Genomic DNA, 17,739 nt, shown 5'->3' with positions numbered 1-17,739 from the left:
ACAAAAAATCTCGCCTAGAGTGAAAATCTATATGTGGCTAGTGCTTAGAAATAGTATCCCCGCCAAACATAACTGTGTCAAGAGAGTTGGATTTGTAACTAATCATGCCCTTTTTGTGGCGAAGATGAGTCAATTGATCATCTTCTCATGAGATGTTCTATATCTAGGATGCTTTGGAACATTTTGAAATGTGCTTTTAACCTTCTTGATTTACCTCACAATACTCATGCATTGTTTGATAACTGGATTGTCAAGTTTAAATCAAATTAAAAGAGTCTGGTGATGGTAGGGTGTGTGCAACTTTCTGGACAGTTTGGAAATTGAGAAATATTGTGGTTTTTGATAATCTAGAGGACACGGATCCTTGCATTCATGTTACTATGATTGCAAGATACCTTAAAGATTGGATTATTTTTTAAAGAAAACAAGAAGAAAAAGAAATGTTGAAGTCGGGAGTAGGAATGTTCAAACTTCTAACAAGTCAAGTTTTTCGGACGATCCATGGATGGTGTATTGGACTGAACATGATCCAGCAGGGAAAGAGTAGCTGTCCTTTTGGTCTTGGTCTTGTCCACTCTTTGGTTCTCGATTGTTTACAAGTCTAGCTGGGTTCATGTTAGTTGTTAGCTGGGTGTCTTGAGAGGTGGCGTCTAAATTGCTTTTAAGATTTCATAGGTCCTTTTCATATGGTGCTTTGAGGATCCGACTTATGGATGCCCATAGATCAAGGTATATCCATATGCCATTTTTGTTATATTTAGCTTTGTTATCGCTTCTCCTTTTTTTCTTGCTAGTTTGTAAGATAAAGACATTGTGCTTTCTGATATATGAAATTGAAGAGGAAGCTCTATTTTATTAAAAATATGTTTTTGTAAATATTTTTTCCATTTAAAAAAAGCTTGACCTAACTAGACCTACGCAGTGGGAAAAAACAGAATCAGTATTAGATAGACCGTGGAAGTATTGTGAACTGAGCGTAGCTCAGATGGTTAGGTTCCTTATGATGGAACCAACGCACTAGAGTTCAAGTCCTAGACTTGGCATTGGTGGTCGCATTTTCCTGAATTTATTTCAGGACTTCCGGCGATGTGCCACTACTAGGAGAAAGCCTACTAGCAGCGCTGGAAATACCTATAGCAGTAGCGTTGGGTCCAGTGCTACTGCTAACACGCTACAGCTAAGTGGTAGCAGTAGCACTGCTCGGACCAGCGCTACTAGTAAGCATGGTTAGTGGTAGCGCTGCTTCAGCCAGGGCTACTGCTAATTATCTATAGCGCTGCACCGAAGCAAACGTTGTTGCTAAACCAGCGCTACCACTAGACGCCTACCAGCGCTACTGCTAATATTGCTGCTTTCATATTTTTATTTCCCCTCTACATATTTGTGATGTATTTGTGCATGCTCTATACAGTAGTTTCATCAATATCATAACAAACATACATTATTCTCATCATATCATACATATACAGTAGTCTCATCATACCATCATCATCATCATCATCCAACACAAATATCATCACATCTCGAAAATAGCGATACACAAGTCATGTCATGTCTTGAATAAATGCAACTGCATGGTCATGGCACACACACAAGTTTCATCATCTCTATCTAAACCATGATGTAGAAGAGAAGAGCGGTCAGCATGCACAAGAGCACGACTATGTAGTACTTCTTGAGGCACCGGTTTCGCTCCCTCTCTTGCCGGAGCATCCACCTCAAGTAACTATTTTCCGCTTCGGCTTTGCTGTCGAACCCTCTGTTGCTACCGCCCGGGTACCTATCCACCAAGGTCTGAGCGTCTGGCCAGTGGTCGTACACTCCTGGAACCCTCCCAACGAATATGGCATATCAGTCCTTCCCCATCACTGATCTATGTACCTGCATCATCAATTGATGAATTTAATGATAATATGCAAAACAATGTACTTGAGAAACAAAAAGAGGCATAATTAGCAAAATACAAGCAACCTATAGTAAACATAAATAACGAAGTTCCTCATACCCAAACTAATTAACTAGAGCGATCTACGCTAGTTCAGGAGGACGGTTTAATTACATCACAGAGTTTCGCCATGCATAAATTCAAAGTTTTGCCATAGAAAGACATTAGTGACACATTGTCATCGACAATCAGTCCTCCATGTCGGTGGTCCAATCTTCATAGTCAAGGAGGAAGCACCCAATCTTGTTGAAAGGCTTCAGGTCCAGACGCTGAGCGAGTAGCAGTGCTCGGACATCATCCCACGTGATTGGCCCATGGTAGAACATCCCTGTTAGTTCGAGGGCCTCCTTCACGATCACTTGGGCAAGTTCACACTATACGTGATAAAACTCAACTCAGATTCGATGATCCAGTGTCTTTCCTATGCTTCTGGCCCAGTTGACAATCTCGGCATCGTTGGTAGTAGCTGACATGCGAAGGCGTTGATTATCCCTTCTGTACTCGATCAGCTGATGCATGAGGTAGAATCCATCAGCCTTACTAGTGTACGGTTGCTGGATACAGCAGGAGTTGGTCTTATGGCCGAAACCCAGCCCGTTCTTCCTGTACTTTTTCACCTTGATATATCCACTAGACAGGCTGAAGGTTAACAGGGCACTATCGGGAACACTCTTTATGTGCATGTAATCCTTTTTCTTGATGTTCTTCGATGAGTCCAAGTACATAGCATGGGAGTATTATGGGTACAGACAGATGAGGACCCCCCCTGCGCAAAATAAGTACACCTCAAATTAGCCTCCATGCTTGCAAAGGAATGATTAAAACTTATGAAAGGATATCCGCGGATGACTTACGTGGGCTGATAAGGTAGGAGAATCGCTTCCTTGTCCTTATTAGCGACCATAAACTCGCCGATGTACTTGCTCGCATAGTCACGGTGAGCTTTGCAGACTGCCAAGAAGCTCTCGTGCATATAGTACGGGTCCGCGACGCAGATATATTTTATGTTCTCGCGCCTGATGATGTAGTTGAGATACAGCGCATACATGCGGATGAACTGAAAATCCAGCTTGGTCATGTGGAACATGTCGTAGATGTAGTCAAATCGCAGGATGAACTTATCCACGGGCCATCTCTCGGCGTACAACTTCCCGCCCGGCACCTGAGCCGCGTAAAGCGGGTATCCTGGGCTTTTCCGAGATGAGAAGGCTTTTCTCTCTGGCCAACACATCTTCATGAAGTCTCCTTAGATCATTGTTCAGTATGTGCTCTAGCGCTTTCAGAGGTAGAATCGGGTGGCCGGCGACATGGAAACACTCCGCACCTTCGACATGTATTCTGTCTACCTCTCGGGGCTTCAGAGGCGGCTGGCTTCTTAAAGCAGCTCTGGCGCCTTTAGGGCCTTTCTTGTCCGGTCTCCTCCTTTGCTTCTTGGCGGGTGGCGGTAGTGAGCTCACCATACCTTCCCTAACCACCACACCCAGTGTCGTCGGCTAACCAGTGGACGGCCCTCGGGTTGTTGCTGGGTAGAGGCGGCATCTGGAGGCGTCTCCTGCGAGGATCGCATGAAGAGAGACTTTTTGCATTCCGCCTTAGGATGTTCCGGCTCCGGCAAATTAGGCAACATCAAGTCATCATCTCCATGCTCATAGCCTGAGTCATAGTCCCGAGCCATCAATCCTCCATCGTCGTAGGTGGTATTGATATACTTGAGAGGGTCATCATCATCCTCCTCCATGAAATCATCAGCATTTCCTTCTTTAGCGGAGGCGATGTCATCTGGCACTAATGGAGGCTCTCCCTCGCGTCGTCCGCTATCACCCGCCATGACAGGTGCAGGTAATTTGGTAGGTGGGGTGGTGTTCATACCTTCTTTAGAACCTACCGTTGGTGTGATACTGGGCGCCTCGACACAAAGAAGAGTCTTCGGCCAAGGCAAGAACCAGCTCTTGCATGCGCCAATCCGTTTAGGGGTCTCCTCGTCATCGACTGGTACCGGAGGAGGCAAATCCTCTAAGCCCTCTTTGACACTGGCCACGTTAACCTTGAAAACGCCATGGGGCATCTCTCGGTTGAGGAACATGCGGTCCTTCGGCTTCATGATCATTGCCTTTCCCACGGCCACCTTCTGGCCATTGATGTCGTATAGTAGGGTGCACGGGGTATCGTCGGCCTACAAAGACATGTCTGCGACGTCAAACATCCGAAAGGCCACTGAAACGGAAGACTATAGACATGCTAGTGAAAAGGGTATGACGCGTAATTACCGTGAGGGCATCGAGCTCAGCCATAGACGAAGCCCGCTGAGCATGCCAGAGACGGAGGTCGGGCTGCTATGAACAGGAGTGGGACCTTTTGCGGTTCCTTGAGCAGGTGCTGGTGGTGCGATGTTCACCGAATTGCTCCCGACGTAGCTGGGAAGGGGAAAGTCCACTAGCGCTTTATCTGGATTGCTCTTCGACCAATCGATAAGTGCCGGAATCAAGCTCGTAATAATTAAAGATTGGAAGTGAGCCGTGACGCCAGCTACCGCTTCATTGACCGCTGCATTGACTACCCTAAGCAACTCTTCTTTGGTCTCAGCTTTGGTCTTATTGACTGCAATCGCGACCTTCTCGGTGATGGTCTGTTGAGAAAGCAACCGTCTCTTCCTTCTTTCCTCTGGCTGCTCGTGGTAGCACGTCTTCCATGAGGCGCCATCTCCGACGCCGTGCACATGTCCATAGGACGGCGGTTTGTCCTCCGGGACCTTTTTCAGTATGTTTAGGGCCCGTTTGAAAGGGGTGTCCCACTTGGGCCTCGCCGAAGACTGTGACGACTCGTCGCTTTCGGATGCCTTTTGGTGCTACTCTTTCTGCAAAAGGAATGTGGATGGTCTACTAATGTGACAAAACTTGTAGTCTAATTGATTGGAAGCTAATACAATAAGGTGGTAATATAACAATTACCAGAAGTCTCATGAACTCCCTCGTGTTTGGGTCCGTGTAAAAGATCTTATTAACGCGGTCCCACTTGAACCGGGCCCTGATCCAATCACGCTCCAGCGGGTCGGTGAACTCCGCCAAGGGGTCTAGGATTCCGTGACTTTCACATTGGGCGCCCTCCTTGGCCCATACGTGCCTCTTCCCCTCGTAACCATGGATTCCAAGGCGGTGGGGAGGCATTTTCTTGACCTGGAGCGCCTTCATTTTCTCCGACCCTTGCTTGAATTCTTCTTTAGCGCAAGTCTCCTTGAATTTTTCGAAGTCCTCTTCCTTTAGTGTCGGATTGTCAGCATGAATCTTGGACCACGGTTCATTCTTCGCAATCGCTTTTTTCACCCTAACTTTCCAGGCGGACAAGTCGTTGGTGAACGTCACCATCACCTTACTATTTATCTTTGTCATGGCATCATCGTCCCACGAATGCTTGCTTTCATCCCAGCCGGGGAACATGAACCTATTGTGCAACTTCTTTAGGAGCATGTTCTCCATATGTGGTATCTTCTTCAACTTCTTGCCGTTGATGTTGGCGGTTTCCCTGAGGACGCATCCTAGTTGATTGCCCCAGCATGAGCACGCTTCCTCCAGCACCGTTGGCTCTAATTTCTTGGGGTGCATCTCCGTGACCCACAATTTGTCCGATGTCGAGCTCATTTGGTCTTCGTGTCCTCTTCTGCTTCAGTGCTTTACCGGCTACGACAACATAGTTGCCCGTCTCGGGGATGGTGTCGATGCCGGTGCTAGTGTCGGTACCAGCGTCAGTGTCGGGGTTGGTGCCACTGCCGCCACCCTGCACCCGCAACTGGTGTTCGTCCAGGTAACCGAAATAATGATTCGCTGCCTCGACGGGGTCTTCTTCGATGCGACTAGAACCCCCGGCTTTGACGTGGCTAGACATGTTTCCTATTCAACAATTGTAGATAAAAGATATAATGAAGAGAAACAAGGGGCCTATATTTGGTCAGAATGTTGATTCATTCCCCTTCCGGCAAATCCTGGGCACTTCATATGTCCTAGTTTCTAGCACAAGTCATGCCGAAAATCACGGAAATTTTTGGCATGACCTTTGCTAAAATGTGGACATATGGAGCGCCTGAAATTTGCCGGAACGGAAATGAATCAACATTTCGGCAAAACATAGGCCACTCGGATATTCTTCGACATTCAACCAACATTGGAAAATCATATAACATCAATGACATATATCATATAATATCAATGACATATGAGCATCACAGGAGCACATATATAAAGCAAGTACACATAGTGAAATGACCTCACTAAACATTGCAAAATAGCGGTCTTTTCAAAAACCAAAAACCTTGGCAAAATGACCTCACTAAACATTTGCTACTATTTTTTATTTATAGCTAAAAAAGTCTAGGAAGGGAGCTACTATTTTTTATTTATAGCTATTTTATATACCTACAAGAATTGCCTAGCTAATTTCCTAAAAAAATTGCTACTGTTTTTTATTTATAGCTAAAATAGTCCACTATTTTATTTATAGCTAAAAATGTCCACTGATTTTGCAATTTTAGGGAGCTACTGTTTTTTATAAATTGCCTAGCTACAAGTAATTTGCTACTGTTTTTTATAGCTAAAAAATTTGCTACTATTTTTTATTTATACCTACAAAAATTGCTAAATGCTCTCTCTCTCTCTCTCTCTGCTACTGCCCTAACCAACATATTTGCTAATTTAGCTAAATTTGTTAGACTTTGTACTGCCCTAAAATACACATGATGATTTTGACTATCTGCTCATCACCCTATGAACTTGAATAAATGTTTTGTTATGTCTATTTCCATACCAATGATGCCTAGCAGATTCCTCCACCTGAAATTCTTGAGTATCACACTCTGTGGACTGGCCTGTGATCCTTTTATATACCAGAATGATGATAAACTAACAATTTTTAGTTAACAGTAGCTAGGGTTGATCTATCCTAATTTTGCTAACAGTAGCTAGGATTCATCACAGAGAGAGAGGAGGGCAGGGGAGAGGAGAGGGAGAGGCTTACGGGCTTGAGCGGTCGGCGGCGAGGGCGGGCAGCGAGAGGGCGGCGGCGAGGTCGAGGGCGGATAGGGGAGAGGTCAGCGGCGGCGGTGAGGTCGAGGGTGGGCAGGGGCTCGGGCCAGCGTCGAGGTCGAGGGCGGGCAAAAGTGCTCGAGCCGACGTTGAGGCCGAGGGCGGTCAGGGGCTCGTGCCGGCGTCGAGGTCGGGGTCGAGGGGCTGGCAGGGGCAACGGCCGATGGGCAGGGGCAATGGCCGGCGCGCGACAGCAGAGAGGAGGTGGAGAGGTGGGAGAGTGGGGGGAAATGGGACTTGGCAAAATTTTGATCCCGCGCGGCGGGTTAACTAAAAATAGCAGTAGCGCTGGGTTAGGATCCAGTGATATAGCTAATTTAGCTATAGCTCTCAGTGGTAATCCAGCGCTACTGCTAACTGTTCTAATTTTTAGTTTTTTTATTAATTCTAAAATACACATAGCAGTAGCGCTAGATTAGGATCCGGCGATATAACTAACTTAGCTATAGCGCTTGTTCATAATCCAGCGCTACTGCTATGTTTCTTTTCTTTTTATTATTTTCCTTTTCTAGTTTTTAGTTTTCTTTTATTTTTATTATTTTCCTTTAGTTTCCTTTTTTCTTTTGTATTGCTTTATCCCTTTAATTTGTTTTTGTTTTTTGTTTTTTGTTTTTCTCCCAACGGCCTCACACGCAGTCGATGAGAACGTCGCCCTCCCACACTGCGCGAATATCACTTGAACCATGCATGTGGTGGTAATTGAAGGGGATACGATGTATACATCATTAGACCGGTAACGGTTACTTAAGTGCGCACACAAAATAGATACATATATATATATATATGATGGTTTCTCAGCTGCGTCGACGATGTTTCACATTGAGCTTCTTCCCTTTCTTGTTCGTTGTTGAATAATTGAGCCCCTCCTTGTGACTTTTCCGGCACCATGGAGTACAATCTTTTTAGGTAATGTAGTATTGATTCTTCTTTTCACATATGCTTCATCGTCATCGTCGTTGTCATCTTCCCTCATCGGGTTGCCATATTGGTCGTAGTTTTCCTCGTTGGTGACTCCATCCATTCCGACGATGCTCCGTTTTCCTCTCCTCATGACAACACGGCTGGGATTGGTCGGGTCGGTCATGAAGAAGCATTGTGTCATGTGCTTAGTGTGTACCCGTGGCTCAGTTTTGACGATGACGTTAACGTTCACGGTAGCACTCTTCGCGTCGGGTATAGACATGGTGGTGAAATGCTTGTTTTATCTTACGACGTCCTTAGCACATCTGACACGGAACATCGTCGCATCATGCATTCCAACATAGTCAAGCTCCCAGATCTCTTTGACCCTTTCGTAGAATCTTTCAGTTGTGTCGTTGGCGTCGGTCACGCATTTCAATTTTCACCCCTGAGTTCTGGTAATCATTGTCCATTTCTTTGGCCTCCGTGTAGAACGTGTACCCGTTGATATCGTATGCCTGATAGGTCGCGAGTTTGGGTGCGGGGCCATGTGCTAAGGCGTGTATGAGCAATCCGTCCGAACTGCCATCTTCTGGGGCATTAGCAAGAACTTACTCTTTGAACCAACGCAAGAAAGTGCCTTTGTGTTCTACAGTAACTTCGTCGTCCATCTTGCGCATCCCCTTATCACGGTACTTCTTTGCGATGGTTTCTTTGTGCAGTGTCACATAATCATCTACCACATCTAGGTGTTGTAGCACTTCTAAGTTAGCCCTGTGAAAGTCATTCCATCGATCCGAGTAGTCCACGTGCAATTCCCTCCAGCCATTGTTGTGACCTTCTCCTCCGAGCCTAACATCATGCTTCTTGACGGGCAAACCAACAACAGGGTCTCCAACGCCTATATAATCTCGCAAAAGGAGATGCACTCATGCGTCAGATACCCCTGGATGATGCTCCCATCGGGACGGAAAATGTTACAAACGAATCCTTTGATGACCCCATTCATCCTCTCGAACGGCATCATGCTGAGAAGGAATGTCGGCCTGAGGTCGATGATGTCGTCCACGATGTGGACACACAGATGCACCATGACGTCAATGAATGCGGGCGGGAAGTACATCATAAGCTCACATAGTATGACAACGATCTCTTCCTGTACCCTTCGGAGCTGCTTCACATTGATGGACTTTCGAGAGATAACATCGAAGGAGTTGCAGAGACCAGTAAGCGTGTCACGGACGTGCTTGTCCATTATCCCTCTAATGGAACTGGGAGTATCTGCGTCATCATCACGTGACAATCATGAGACTTCATCCCGCTGAACCTTTTCTTCTTGGTGTCTAGAAATCTGCTTATCTTCCCACAATAACCGGAACTGACTTTGATTCCCGTAAGGCACTTGATGAATTGATCGATCTCTTTCGCAATTAAGGTGAAGAAAGAAGGGGGGCAATAATTCTCCTCCTTCTTGTTGACTTTTCTGCCCCTTTCCCCCTCCTCCGTCTCTGTCTCCGTCTCCTCCGTCGACTTTTTACGGGGCGGCATGTGGAGATCTTTTTTGATCTTCAAATCTTCCAAGTCTTTCCTTGCCTTCGGCCCATCCTTGGTCTTCTCCGGCAAGTTCATCGGTGTGACAAGCAAGCTCTCGAGGACATTCTTCGTGATATGCATTTGCTCAAGGCAATGAGGCGTGTCGTGATTGGGCCAGTACTACAAGTCCCAGGAAATAGACCTCGTTTTCCATACCTTCAACAGCGGCTCCGGCGCCTTTTTCATCTTTCCCGGCGTGGGGCACTGTTCCCGGTTTTTCAACAGCTCGTTGATTTCGGCGTCGCTCCTCTTACATGGAGGTCCTCGATGCTCAGCCAAACCATTGAATAGATCTCCACGTTTTCTCCATGAGTCATCCTTCTCAAGCCATCTACGATGCCCCATGTACACGATTTTCCCAGACCCGCCATCTTTCGTTGACGTAAGCTGTTGAGACATTGTATCATCCATGTACCTCGTGCATCCGCAGTATCCGTGGCACACCTGGCCTGAGGTGTACCCGTAACCGAGATAGCCGTGCACCGTCGTCATCAGTGCAGCTCTCATACAGAAACACTCTCCTTTGCTGGCGTCCCATGTCCATGCCGGTGTTTTCCATAACGTGTCTAGCTCCTCTTTCAGAAGCCCCATATACAGGTTAATATTATTTCCCGGTTGTTTCGCCCCGTGAATCAGCATGCTCATGTGTATGTACTTTGTCTTCATGCACTTCCATGGGGGAAGGTTGTACATCCATACAAAGACAGGCCATGTGTTGTGGTTGATGTTCTGGCTTCCAAACGGATTCATGCCATCGGTACTCGCACCAAGCACGATGTTCCTTGGATCTTCTACAGCAAATCCATATACAACGTTGAATGCTCTCCACTGGCTAGCATTTGTGAGGTGTCTCAACTTCGGATCATTACCACGTCGAGCTTCTTCCTCTCCGTGTGCCAGCGCATGAGCTTCGGTTCCTTAGGATCTACGAAATAGCGCCGCAAACGGGGTTTTTTGGAAAGTACCATACAACTTTCTGGGTAGCTTTCTTTCCTGTCTTCTTGTATCGAGAAGCATTGCACACTGGACAGCTGGTTTTTTCCGTGTGCTCCCCCAGATAAATGATGCAATCGTTGATGCATGTGTGGTATCTAATGTGCAGCAAATCAAAAGGGCAAACGATTTTCTTGGCCTCTGATACGTCTCCGTCGTATCTATAATTTTTTATTGTTCCATGCCAATATTATACAACTTTCATATACTTTTGGCAACTTTTATACTATTTTTGGGACTAACATATTGATCCAGTGCCCAGTGTCAGTTCCTGTTTGTTGCATGTTTTTTGTTTCGCAGAAAATCCATATCAAACGGAGTCCAAATGGGATAAAAACTAACGGAGATTTTTTTTTGGAATATATGTGATTTTTGGGAAGAAGAATCAACGCGAGACAATGCCCGAGGGGGCCACGAGGCAGGGGGCGCACCCTAGGGGGGTGGGTGCGCCCCTGACCCTCGTGGCCACCCCGTAAGGCGGTTGGTGCCCTTCTTTCACCGCAAGAAAGCCAATATCCAGATAAAAATCGTGTCCAAATTTCAGCCCAATGGGAGTTACGGATCTCCGGGAATATAAGAAACGGTGAAAGGCCAGAATCTGAAACGCAGAAATAGAGAGAGACAGAGAGACAGATCCAATCTCGGATGGGCTCTCGCCCCTCCCATGCCATGGAAGCCAAGGACCAAAGGGGAAACCCTTCTCCCATCTAGGGAGAAGGTCAAGGAAGAAGAAGAAGAAGAAGAAGGGGGGCTCTCTCCCCCTCTCTCCCGGTGGCTCCGGAACGCCGCCGGGGCCATCATCATCACCGCAATCTACACACACACCTCCGTCATCTTCACCAACATCTTCATCACCTTCCCCCATCTATCTACAGCGGTCCACTCTCTCGCAACCCACTGTACCCTCTACTTGAACATGGTGCTTTATGCTTCATATTGTTATCCAATGATGTGTTGCCATCCTATGATGTCTGAGTAGATTTTCGTTGTCCTATTGGTAATTGGTGAATTGCTATGATTGGTTTAATTTATTTGTGGTTATGTTGCTGTCCTTTGGTGCCCATCATATGAGCACGCGCGTGGATCACACCATAGGGTTAGTTGTATGTTGATAGGACTATGTATTGGAGGGCAAGAGTGACAGAACCTTCAACCTAGCATAGAAATTGATCCATACGGGATTGAAGGGGGGCCAATATATCTTAATTCTATGGTTGGGTTTTACCTTAATGAACGTTAGTAGTTGCGGATACTTGCTAATAGTTCCAATCAAAAGTGCATAGAATTCCAAGTCATGGATGACATGCTAGCAGTGGCCTCTCCCACATAAAACTTACTATCGGTCTAGTAAAGTAGTCAATTGCTTAGGGACAATTTCACAACTCCTACCACCACTTTTCCACACTCGTTATACTATCTTTATTGCTTCTTTACCTAAACAGCCCCTAGTTTTTATTTACGTGCTCTTTATATTCTTGCAAACCTATCCAACAACACCTACAAAGTACTTCTAGTTTCATACTTGTTTTAGGTAAAGCGAACGTTAAGCGTGCGTAGAGTTGTATCGGTGGTCGATAGAACTTGAGGGAATATTTGTTCTACCTTTAGCTCCTCGTTGGGTTCGACACTCTTACTTATCGAAAGAGGCTACAATTGATCCCCTATACTTGTGGGTTATCAAGACCTTTTTCTGGCGCCGTTGCCGGGGAGTTATAGCGTGGGGTGAATATTCTCGTGTGTGCTTGTTTGCTTTATCACTAAGTTGTTTTTATTTTGTGCTCCTGTTTTCTATCTTTAGTTATGGGTAGGAAATGCAAAATACCAAAAAACAATAGTGGTACCTACTGAACCAATGGTTGAAGAACCACTCAAAATCTATCACACTCCTGAAGCTTTTTACTTGGATCATCTAGGATCCCTATGTGCTCGTGCTGAAACCCCAACTAGCTTAGTTGAGGGCAAATCTTTAGATGAGCATGCTTGTTATGTGCGACACCGCTTATCTCAAAAAGGGAAACTTTTACTGGATCAAATTCATCGTTTGCAATGCTAAGCTTGGAATTTGTGTGAAATATATGATTTTACTTGTTGTTCTGAAGACCCTAAGAAACACCTTCCCTATCGTTGTGAGTTTAGTGATAATGGAATCGTATCTTCGTATGCTAAGGGTGTTTATAATTACTATGATGTTCAACAAATTGAAGAATTTGTTGCTTTTAAGGGTGCTTATGAAATTGCTTCTTTGATTGGAAAGTATGATGCTACTCTTTACAAATCTGAAAATTTTGCCATACTTAAATATTGTTATGATAATTATGCTTCTAATGCCTATGTTAAACCATATATTGAGGACTCCTCCGCTGTCCAAGAAGAGACTAATATTTTGCAGGAGTCTATGGAAGAAGGAATTGATGAAACTGTGGGCTCATTGGATGAAAAAGATGATGAGGAGAGCGAAGAACAAAAGGAGGAAGAGCGGATTAGCTACCCGTGCCCACCTTCTAATGAGAGTAACTCTTCAACTCATACATTGTTTAATTTCCCTTCGTGCTTACCGAAGGATGATTGCTATGATGATTGTTATGATCCCGTTGATTCATTTGAAATATTCCTTTTTGATGATGCTTGCTATGCTTGTGGCCAAGATGCCAATATGAAATATGCTTATGGAGATGAACTTTTTGTAGTTCCTTATGTTGAACATGAAATTGTTGCTATTGCACCCACGCATGATAGTCCTATTATCTTTTTGAATTCTCCCGACTACACTATATCGGAGAAGTTTGCCCTTATTAAGGATTATATTGATGGGTTGCGTTTTACTACTACACATGATGATTTTGATAGATATAATATGCATGTGCTTGCTGCTCCTACTTGCAATTATTATGAGAGAGGAACTACATCTCCGCCTCTCCATGTTTCCAACACGATAAAATTGCAAGAAACTGTTTATACTATGCATTGGCCTTTACTTTGTGTGCATGAATTGTTCTTTTATGACATGCGATGCATAGGAAGAGAGTTAGACTTCGTTGTTGCATGATATATGTTACTTTGTGCTCACTACTAAATCACAAATCATTGTTAATTAAAATTGGCTTTGATATACCTTGGGATCCGGGTGGATCCATTACTTGAGCACTATATGCCTAGCTTAATGGCTTTAAAGAAAGCGCTGCCAGGGAGACAACCCGGAAGTTTTAGAGAGTCATTTATTTCTGTTGTGTGCTTTTATAAAGTTTAAAAACAAAAATAATGTGCCAAGATTTGCCTTTAGGATGTTTACATTGCTTGTTGGTTTGTGCGGTGCAAAACAGAAACTTTCGCTGTAGTGCACAATTTTACATTTTTTTACTGGAACGTCAAACGGTTCTGAAACTTTTTGCACTGTCTTTCTATACAAATTGTTTATTTTTCCTAATTGTTTCAGAATTTTTGGAGTACCAGAAGTATGGTGAATGTTCAGATTACTACAGACTGTCCTGTTTAAGACAGATTCTGTTTTTGATGCATAGTTTGCTTGTTTTGATGAAACTATCGATTTCTATCAGTGGATTAAGCCATGGAAAAGTTATATTACAGTAGCTACAATGCAAAAACAAAATATGAATTGGTTTGCAACAGTACTTAGAGTAGTGATTTGCTTTATTATACTAATGGATCTTACCGAACTTTCTGTTAAGTTTTGTGTGGATGAAGTGTTTGAAGATCGAGGATGTCTCGATGTGAGGAGAAGTAGGAGAGGCAAGAGCTCAAGCTTGGGGATGCCCAAGGCACCCAAGTAAATATTCAAGGATACTCAAGCGTCTAAGCTTGGGGATGCCCCGGAAGGCATCCCATCTTTTTTCAACAAGTATCGGTATGTTTTCGTCTTCATTTCGTTCATGTGATATGTGGAAATCTTGGAGCGTCTTTTGCATTTAGTTTTCACTTTTCTTTTATGCACCATGCTGGTATGAGATAGTCCTTGGTTGATTTATAGAATTCTCTTTGCACTTCACTTATATCTTTTGAGTATGGCTTTATAGAATGTTTCATGTGCTTCACTTATATCATTTGAAGTTTGGATTGCCTGTTTCTCTTCACATAGAAAACCGCCATTTGTAGAATGCTCTTTTTCTTTACTTATATTTGCTAGAGCGTGGGCATATCTTTTGTAGAAAGAATTACACTCTCTTGCTTCACTTATATCTATTTAGAGAGATGACAGGAATTGGTCATTCACATGGTTAGTCATAAAATCCCACATAAAACTTGTAGATCACTGAATATGATATGTTTGATTCCTTGCAATAGTTTTGCGATATAAAGATGGTGATATTAGATTCATGCTAGTGTGTAATTGTGAATTTAAGAAATACTTGTATTGAGGTTTGCAAGTCCCGTAGCATGCACGTATGGTAACAGTTGTGTAACAAATTTGAAGCATGAGGTGTTTCTTTGATTGTCTTCCTTATGAGTGGCGGTCGGGGACGAGCGATGGTCTTTTCCTACCAATCTATCCCCCTAGGAGCATGCACGTAGTGCTTGGTTTTGATGACTTGTAGATTTTTGCAATAAGTATGTGAGTTATTTATGACTAATGTTGAGTCCATGGATTATACGCACTCTCACCCTTCCATCATTGCTGGCCTCTTTGGTACCATGCATTGCCCTTTATCACCTCGAGAGTTGTGCAAACTTCGCCAGTGCATCCAAACCCCGTGATACGATACGCTCTGACACATAAGCCTCCTTATATCTTCCTCAAAACAGCCAATGTACCTACCTATCATGGCATTTCCATAGCCATTCCGAGATATATTGCCATGCAACTTCCATCATCATCATATACATGACCTGAGCATTCATTGTCATATTGCTTTGCATGATCGTAAGATAGCTAGCATGATATTTTCATGGCTTGTCCATTTTTTTTATATCTTTGCTACGCTAGATCATTGCACATCCCGGTACACCGCCGGAGGCATTCATATAGAGTCATGTTGTTCTAGTATCGAGTTGTAATATTGAGTTGTAAGTAAATAATAGTGTGATGATCATAATTATTAGAGCATTGCCCCAGTGAGGAAAGGATGATGGAAGCTATGATTCCCTCACAAGTCGGGATGAGACTCCGGACTTAAAAAAAAGAGGCCAAAGAAGCCCAAATAAAAAAAGAGGCCAAAGAAGCCCACAAAAAATGAGAGAAAAAGAGAGAAGGGGCAATGCTACTATCCTTTTACCACACTTGTGCTTCAAAGTAGCACCATGTTCTTCATATAGAGAGTCTATTGAGTTATCACTTTCATATACTAGTGGGAATTTTCATTATAGAACTTGGCTTGTATATTCCGATGATGGGCTTCCTCAAATGCCCGAGGTCTTCATGAGCAAGCAAGTTGGATGCACACCCACTTAGTTTCCAGTTTGAGCTTTCATACACTTATAGCTCTTAGTGCATCCGTTGCATGGCAATCCCTACTCCTCGCATTGACATCAATTGATGGGCATCTCCATAGCCCGTTGATTAGCCGCGTTGATGTGAGACTTTCTCCTTTTTTTGTCTTCTCCACACAACCTCCATCATCATATTCTATTCCACCTATAGTGTTATGTCCATCGCTCGCGCTCATATATTGCGTGAAAGTTGAAAAAGTTTGAGAATACTAAAGTATGAAACAATTGCTTGGCTTGTCATCGGGGTTGTGCATGATTGGAGCATTTTGTGTGATGAAGATGAAGCATAGCCAAACTATATGATTTTGTAGGGATGAGCTTTCTTTGCCTATGTTATTTTGAGAAGACATAATTACTTTGTTAGTATGCTTGAAGTATTATTGTCTTAATGTCAAATGATAGACTATTGCTATGAATCACTCGTGTCTTAATATTCATGCCATGATTAGATTACATGATCAAGATTATGCTAGGTAGCATTCCACATCAAAAAATATCTTTTTTATCATTTACCTACTCGAGGATGAGCAGGAATTAAGCTTGGGGATGCTGATACGTCTCCGTCGTATCTATAATTTTTGATTGTTCCATGCCAATATTATACAACTTTAATATACTTTTGGCAACTTTTTATACTATTTTTGGGACTAACATATTGATCCAGTGCCCAGTGCCAGTTCCTGTTTGTTGCATGTTTTTTGTTTCGCAGAAAATCCATATCAAACGGAGTCCAAACAGGATAAAAACTGACGGAGATTTTTTTTTGGAATATATGTGATTTTTGGGAAGAAGAATCAACGTGAGACGATGCCCGAGGGGGCCACGAGGCAGGGTGGCGCGCCCCTGACCCTCGTGGCCACCCCGTAAGGCGGTTGGTGCCCTTCTTTCACCGCAAGAAAGCCAATATCCGGATAAAAATCGTGTCCAAATTTCAGCCCAATGGGAGTTACAGATCTCCGGGAATATAAGAAACAGTGAAAGGCCAGAATCTGAAACGCAGAAACAGAGAGAGACAGAGAGACAGATCCAATCTCGGAGGGGCTCTCGCCCCTCCCATGCCATGGAAGCCAAGGACCAGAGGGGAAACCCTTCTCCCATCTAGTGAGAAGGTCAAGGAAAAAAGAAGAAGGGGGGCTCTCTCTCCCCTCTCTCCCGGTGGCGCCGGAATGCCGCCGGGGCCATCATCATCACCGCAATCTAGACCAACACCTCCGTCATCTTCACCAACATCTTCATCACCTTCCCCCATCTATGTACAGTGGTCCACTCTCCCGAAACCCGTTGTACCCTCTACTTGAACATGGTGCTTTATGCTTCATATTATTATGCAATGATGTGTTGCCGTCCTATGATGTGTGAGTAGATTTTCGTTGTCCTATTGGTAATTGGTGAATTGCTATGATTGGTTTAATTTGCTTGTGGCTATGTTGCTGTCCTTTGGTGCCCATCATATGAGCGCGCGTGTGGATCACACCATAGGGTTAGTTGTATGTTGATAGGACTATGTATTGGAGGGCAAGAGTGACAGAAGCTTCAACCTAGCATAGAAATTGATGCATACGGGATTGAAGGGGGGCCAATATATCTTAATGCTATGGTTGGGTTTTACCTTAATGAACATTAGTAGTTGCGGATGCTTGCTAATAGTTCCAATCATAAGTGCATAGAATTCCAAGTCAGAGATGACATGCTAGCAGTGGCCTCTCCCACACAAAACTTGCTATCGGTCTAGTAAAGTAGTCAATTGCTTAGGGACAATTTCTTAACTCCTACCACCACTTTTCCACACTCGCT

The sequence above is a fragment of the Triticum aestivum genome, chromosome 4D (genome assembly GCF_018294505.1).
Source record: "Triticum aestivum cultivar Chinese Spring chromosome 4D, IWGSC CS RefSeq v2.1, whole genome shotgun sequence".
Taxonomy (NCBI): domain Eukaryota; kingdom Viridiplantae; phylum Streptophyta; class Magnoliopsida; order Poales; family Poaceae; genus Triticum; species Triticum aestivum.
Note: the sequence above shows the minus strand (reverse complement) of the source record.